We start from the raw sequence: 7,767 nt of genomic DNA, 5'->3' as shown, positions 1-7,767 counted from the left end.
TCCTCCCAGGACCTGAGTGTGTAAAAACTCAATGAGTTCTTCAAAGCCTCAGAGGCATATAGGGTCCCATCCTTCATTTTGGAATGCATTCTGTATTGTGGAGGCAGGTGCTGAGAGGAGCATGCCTGGGCTGAGCTCTTAGCTTGAGCTCTCCTTAAAGAGAGTCCGAGACAAGGGCTTTGATCACATGGTTTACTAGAAGAGGTTATTGCGCTACCGCAGGTGGGAGGGAAGAGGAAAATGAGGCAGAGAAGACAGAAAAGACCACAGTAGGGTTCACTATGAAAAGCTGCGATGGGGTGGATTTAGATGCCTCCTAGACGTGTCCACATTCCATGGAATCCCCACTGGCTGAGATTTTGTCTTGGGAATGAGGGGTGAGGCTTCAAAGAGGAAAAGGGAAGAAAATGAAAGCAAGGCATATGCTTGAGGTGGAGCCTGCAGGGATCATCTTCCAGGGCAGCAGCTGAATTCCCAGGTGGCTAAGGGGATGGGCTAAGTTTTCTGTCAAGCAGTTGTATCTGGTACACAGATATTATCCAACCTGCCAGTCAATTCTGACCAGTGAGACACGCACAATGTGTCCTTGTTCCTAAGAGGAGGTCCCTAGGGAAGGTTCCTTTCTTTCTGGACACTGGTGTGTTGGGATGTGAAGCTGAAGCTGCTACTCACTTACTGCCAGCAAGGCAGGGACGGACACAGGATCCAGGAGCGGAGGAGCAGGAGCTGAGTGGAGAGGCAAGGCTGGGCCCTTCTGCCTGGGAGCCTCCTTTCCTCGGTATCATCTGATGTGTGAGGTCAAAAGTCTACCATGCTTTGAACTTGTCAGAGCCCAAGACATCATTGCAATCACTATGCGTACTTCCTCCCAGCATCACCCTCTTCCTCAGCATCATCCCAGTTCAGATCCTCAAGACTAGAAGAGGGAGATGAAAAGCCACCACAGCAATCTCCTTGACTTCCCATCTACTGTAAGTTTCACATTTGGGGAAACCTCACTCACGTGCTGTTCAGTAGCTAATTTTTTTTATCATTAATACATTTTTTATTTTAAATATGTGGGTTCCAATTGAGGGTTTGGTATACAAATGTTCACTATGCAGGTACCCTTGTAGATAGGGTGTGCCCTCCTCCCCTGGCAATTTCCCACTACTGCCAATCCCTCTCTTACAGTATCACGATAGTTGTTCACGGTCCGCTTATGATAGCACCTAATTTTGAAAGAAATGGTGTTCCTTGATGATTGTTCTTCTATGATCCCTGGGGGAGGTTATCTGAGTGTTTTTATATGAATGGTTACTACCACTAAAAGCACTGATGATGTTGATTTTCATCAAACAGTTTAAAGTAGGAACTCTTATGTTGCACAGTGTTTTTAAAATGCATTTACTTATATTACCAACTATTCCTCTCAAGAAAACATTCCATAATTATCCTAGATGAAACGTGGTATTACATCTTTGTAAGAATGGCAATTTGACATCTGCTTACTGTGTTTTGAAGTATCTCAGTGAAGAGCTTGCAAATATGAAAGACTGGCTGGGTGAAAACATTCAATTTTGTTGAAAGTAACTTGAGTGTCTTGAGAAAAGGGAATATCAACACACATAACCATGTGGCATAGTAAATGACCACAGAACTCTACATTTTCTGAAATTTAGCATCAGGAGGTTCTGCAATCGAGTGTACAAATGATGCATGGCATAGATGGGGAGAAAAGAAAAATGATGGATTATAGGAATTAATCTATCAGAAGTCTACCTCTAGGACATGTAAATAATCATCCTCAATCTCTAGGAATTACAACTGCAAGCCGAAAACTGGTGAGTTTTCAAAAATGTTTATTTGTATCATTGGGAGGGTCTAGGGTATGAGTTTCATTGACTTAAAAATACATTTTCTATTTTTTACATATGCCCAAAATCGTTAAAATCAGTGATTGCAAAGTTAAACTACTTTCAAAATAATAGTCTTACTTTTATAAGAGTGAAGTGTGTGTATTTAACAAATGTAATGATAAAATATTCCCTGATGACATTAACCCAAATTTCCAAATTTGCTTAAGGAAACAATGTACATAGTCCTTTCAGTCATAAGTATTTCAGTTAAATGGCCATGAATATTAAATTTTGTTTTTACAGCATGATGTGAGATCAGGCAACATACATAACAAACATCCCCTACTTTTAAAGATGCCAGATTCTAACCCTTATAAAAGGAGTAACTAAATTCACCCTGCTAAAATTGAAACCTTGATTGAAGTTAAGTGACTCAGAATCCTTGTTTCTAAATTCACCTACCAAATGCACCAGCAGGAGACTTTAATACTTTACTGTGGCACTTCAGAGAGTTCGGGGCTAATTATGAATCACACAGGGAACATACGATGAGACATTTTGTGGCTTTCATGTCCCCTCCAAATTGGGCACTTACTTTTGGACAATATTTGAAGCTCAACTTGTTCACTTATGATTGAAGCAGGTATTCGTCACTGTTTAAAAGAGCAAATTCTTCTAGAGAAGTGTTGCTAGTTTGTACTTTTAAAAAGATATGCATTGCTTTATGTTTTCAATAAACTCTTTATCTGTTTACTTTTGTTTTCATTTAATCTTCCCTTTATATCTTTTTACGTAGGAAGACTTAGATCACCCACTAAAAACCTTTCTTTTTTTAAAAAAAAAAGCATGTTGTCTCAATCTGTTTTTGTTCTCTAGCAAAATACTTGAGATTAGGTAATTTATAAATCATAGAAATGTATTTCTCACAGTTCTGGAAGCTGCAAAGTACAAGATTAAGGTGCTAGAAGGTTGAAAGTCTGATGAGGGCTTTGCTTCAAAGATGGTGGCTTATTGCTATGACCTTACAGGACAGAAGTGATGAAAGGTTTTTTCCCCAGACCTTTATTAGGGCATTAAGCTCATTCACCAAGGCAGAACTCTCAGACCTACTAACCTCCTAGAAATTCCACCTTCTAATACCATCACCTTGGTGATTAGTTTGCAACATATGAATTTTGGAAAGAAACATACATTTAAATAATAGCACATGTTATGCTACAAATTTCACTCTATATACTGCTGTGGCAATATTACACAGGTTTTTGATATATTATGATCTCTCTTGAGAAGCACGCCATTTAATTTCCAAATATTCTGGGTTTTTTTCCCATTATCTATCATTGATTTTTTTTTTTAATTTAAAAGATGTGGGGTACAATTCAGGATTAGGTATACAAGTGGTCATCATACAGGTAAAGTTTGGGCCTCCCTTTGGTTCCTACTTTGCCTGATTTGAGATCAGGTACCCTTATTAATGTTGTGACCCCCCCCCCCCCGCGGCAGTTTCCCACTACTGCCAATCCCTTTCTTATAGTATTATGGTAAATGTTCAGGGCCCGCTTATGAGTGAGAACATGTGGTATTCTGTTCTTTGTTTCTGTAATAGATCACTAAATATCTATCATTGATTTCTATTTAAGGATTTAATTTAAATCAATCAATTTTAATTAATAAAATTAATTATTTTGATTAATTGATGAGGTACAATTTGGTATAATTTTTATTCGCTTGAAATTGTTTATATCTACCTTATTGCAGGGAATACGTTCTATGGTATCTGTAAAGAATTTGTATTCTGCTGTTTTCTAGTGAATTTTCTATAAATGTCCTTGAGATCAAATTTGTTGATAGTATTGTCAATGTTCTTTATGTTCGTACTGATTTTTCTCTCTACTTGTTCTATAAATTACTGGAAAAAAGGTGTTGAACTCTGCAACTATAATTGTGAGTTTGTCTATTCTTATTTGTTTTACTTCTTTTACTTCAAAGTTCTATTATGAAGTTCCTACGTATTTGCAATTGTCATATCCTCGTATTGAATTGACACCTTTAGCTTAAATAATGTCTCTTTTCATTCACAATAATGAAATTCTTATTGTAAAGGGTACATTGATCTTGATACAGTCACTCTGATATTAATAGTTAGTTATCTTTTGATTAGTACATGTATATATTTATCATTTATTTATAACATGTTTTTGTTTTTATATGTAAAGTCTCTTGTAGAAAACATATAGTTTTGTCTAGGTTTTCATTTATATTAAAATTTCTATCTTTAAGACTGCTAACATTTACTGTAAAATTTATTGTAATTCATGATATAGTTGGGTTTAAATCTGCCTTGTTTATATTTTTGTTTAATTGTATGTGTGTGTGTGTGTGTGTGTGTGTGTGTGTGTGTGTGTGTGTTTCTTTTTTTTTTCCACAATTTTTCTGACACTGGATTATTTTGCAGTGCTTTCATTATGATGTAATTCCATTTTTATCACCATTTTTTGGTATTTTAGCTATCTCTTTTTATTTTGTAATTAATGCATCAGGCTTTACTATATATATTTACTACAATCTACCATCAAATAATATTATAAAATTCTCACTACAGTTTAAACCCCTTACAACAAAATGTTTTATTTCCTCTCCTCCCATTCTTTGTACCATTGTAGCCATATATTTTATTTGCACATATACTAAAAATTCCATGGAAGATTATTACTATTTTTGCTTTCAATAGTCAATTATTTTTAAATAGACATTTAAAAATGAGAAAAAGAAGTTCTTTATATTTATCCCTATACATGCTATTTCCAATGATTTTTAGTACTTTGTATAGATCCTAACTTCTGTCTTTTTTTCATTACCTTCTTCCTAAAAAAATAATTAATATTTCTTGTAGTGAAATTCTTCTAGTGATAAATTTATAAAATCTCTCAGATTTTTTTCTAATAGTTTTTTTTGCTTTCAATTTTGAAAATCATTTTGTTAATATATGATTCTAGATTGATGGTATTGTTTTTTTCATCTCTTTATGTATGAATGACTGTTGTTTTCTAGTTTGCACATTTTATGACAATAAAGCCTTTGGTAGTTCTTATCTTTGTGAAAATGTGTATTTTTTTCTTTAGGCAGTTAAAAATTTGAAGATACCTCTCTAGACCTCTCCATGAACTTCCCCTCTCTTTGACAGCGTGCTCCACAAAAGCTAGATGGCTTGACCTCTTGAATTCATTTCTGTGTCTTTATCTCAACAAAATAGCTGGCCCAGTTTGGCTTCCTCCTCTCTTCTCTGTAGGTTGGAAGACACATAAGCAGGTGTAAATGTAGAGTCCACCTGGATTATATTCTACCTGTCATGTATCATAGCCTATGCTGTGTATTGTACAATGTTGAAAGCCATTATTTCATATATTTTATTTAACTTTCCACTAGTAGAAGCATTTGTTTACTAGAACTGCTATAACAAAATCCCACAGACTGAGTGGTTTAAACAACAGATGCTTATTTCTCACAGTTCTGGATGCTGGGAAGTCCTAGGTCAAACCGCTGGTAGGTTTAGCAACGGCTGAGGGCCTGCTTCCTGGTTCATCTTCTCATTGCATCCTCTGATGACAGAAAGAGCAAACAAGGTTTCTGGGGTCTCTTTAATAGGGTCATTAATCTATCTCATGAAGATTCCTCCCTTATGACCTCAATTGCCTTTCAAAGTTCCTCCTTGATACCATTACGTTGAAGGTTAGAATTTCAACATATGAATTCTGCAGAACACACAAACATTTAGTCTATAATATCTACAAATATTTTATTTTCTTTTTTGAGTGGCAATTTGATGTGGGAATCTAGATTATGGCAAGTTAGGAATATATATATTTAATGAAAACTATCAAATTGCCAAAGAAAAAAGGATCACTGAAAAATACCGGAGAATATTGTGCTCCGCTAGGGCTATGTCAACAAAAACTTAATAAAGGTTGATGTTCCATGATTAAAATATTTATCATTATTTTAAAAGTCTAGCTAAATTCACCAAAACAGCTGATTTCCTGCCTAAAGAAGAAATCGAAATGGAAAGTTTGTGGTCCAAATCTAAACAACACTAGATGTCTTCATTGCTTCTGGAAAAGTCTTATGCTAATGAAAAATGTTCTCCCTGTATTCCCAGAGAGTTCTCAAGAGTATTTAAGATAAACAAAGAGACTCAGATAATGAAAAAAAAAAATGATAACATTAAGAAAACAATCTCATATCTATAATCAAGGACTGTAGAGAGTCCTATGTCAGAGCATCTTCTCCTGGCTGATCCTTATAGGAGTTGGCTCTTGCGCTATGGACATTCCACGGGGTTACTAATACGCCTCTCAGTGTTTTGTGAAACTTCTGTCACGCATCGTATACTGCCCAGAGTCTTAAATGTTTCCATGTAGCTGTACACACATCAGATTATTACAATTATTTTCTAAAATAAAAAATCTGAACAAATGCTAGAGTTTCTCTTAATATCCAACCATGAGGCATCAACACTTAAGACATCACTGCCATTGACCTTATGAAAACCAGGACAAAACTTTTTTAGGTTGTTGGAGCTGTAACACTATATTTTCTGGAATGGTCACAAATTTTTCTCTTCTTTACATATTTTTAATGTTCCATTCTCCCCTCTCTGGATTATTTCATTTGAACCCTGCAAGAGCCAAGTCACAAAACTACATGCAGTTTTCCAAGGAAATGTTAAATGGCCTTTTTGTTCTTTTGTTCTTGCCTATGCCAGCAGGTACATTGTTTTGCTGAAAGGTTGTATTCCAGAATGTTCTATTTTCTAAAAGCCTACAAAATATCTCTCCTGCTTATTTACTTTGAGGCGCTTTCTTTGAAAAGTGTGCTTTTGATGTGTGTCAATCACCAAAACTATCTTTTTGTTCTTTCAGGACTTTTTTTTACTTAAACAGAGATAATTCTTAAAGACACATGGTAGTTAAGCTAAGCAAGGAAGGGTCTGTAGCAAGGTGTTTCAGAGAGGGGAAACTGCTTGTGTAAAAACACAGAGTTTTGGTCGAATTTGGCATATTTAGCAGACAAAAATGTAGACAAAATAGAGAATACTTAGAATTCCATGTACACAACTTGCAGAAGAAAATTGAAGACAGGCTATTTGAGTACTAAGTGAACACAATATTTTAACCTTCTGCATGGTAATTTCATCTTTGATTAACTTCTTAATTCTATTTCTCTGTAAATTACAGGGAGAGTTTCAATGATGTCACCAGAGAATATTGTTTATGGGAAAAAGTCCCCGACTGGTATGTTTCTGCTGGCCTACCAGGGTTGTATAGATGCCTGGTAAGAAGCTATAACTATGGGTTTCCCAGAGTGTAGAGACTCTTGGAACTGGCATGCTCTTGCAGGGACCCTGAAAGCTACAACTATGGAGTTATTACAAGAGATATTGACAACTCTTGGACATGAGGCTTTTACGCCAGGAGAAGCCCTTACCCAACATATATGAATCTTATCTCCCTGTACCTGAACTCTTATATGCGGTAGAGGTAGGAAGTGGGTGAAAATACCTTATGACTGCTGTATGAACAGATGCATGAACTGTTGCAAAGCTCTCACAGGACACTTGACATTGTCCTGTTAGCTATCAAAAGCTATGAGGTGTCTAAAGTTTTTCTCCACTTGCAAACTAACAAAGAAGCCTGCTGGCAGCAAACATGAAACTCTTATGTTAGAGACAAAGAGATTTATTGCTTAAGGCATGGCAGAAAGTATAACCTGCATATTCCCATAAATTCTGCATCCCCCAGTTCAACCCAGGTGAACCTGGGTGAATGCTGTACAAGCAGAGACAGAGAGTTTGTCTCACACCTTAGGAATACAGAGCTTAGAAAACTCCAGACTTTTATAACCGGCAGTGAGCAGATCTTCCTAATCTCCA

Source organism: Carlito syrichta, unplaced genomic scaffold (assembly GCF_000164805.1).
Source record: "Carlito syrichta isolate Samal-C Ts95f unplaced genomic scaffold, Tarsius_syrichta-2.0.1 Scaffold301562, whole genome shotgun sequence".
In the NCBI taxonomy this organism is placed as follows: domain Eukaryota; kingdom Metazoa; phylum Chordata; class Mammalia; order Primates; family Tarsiidae; genus Carlito; species Carlito syrichta.
The sequence above is the reverse complement of the archived record's forward strand: the minus strand, read 5'-3'. Positions refer to the sequence as shown.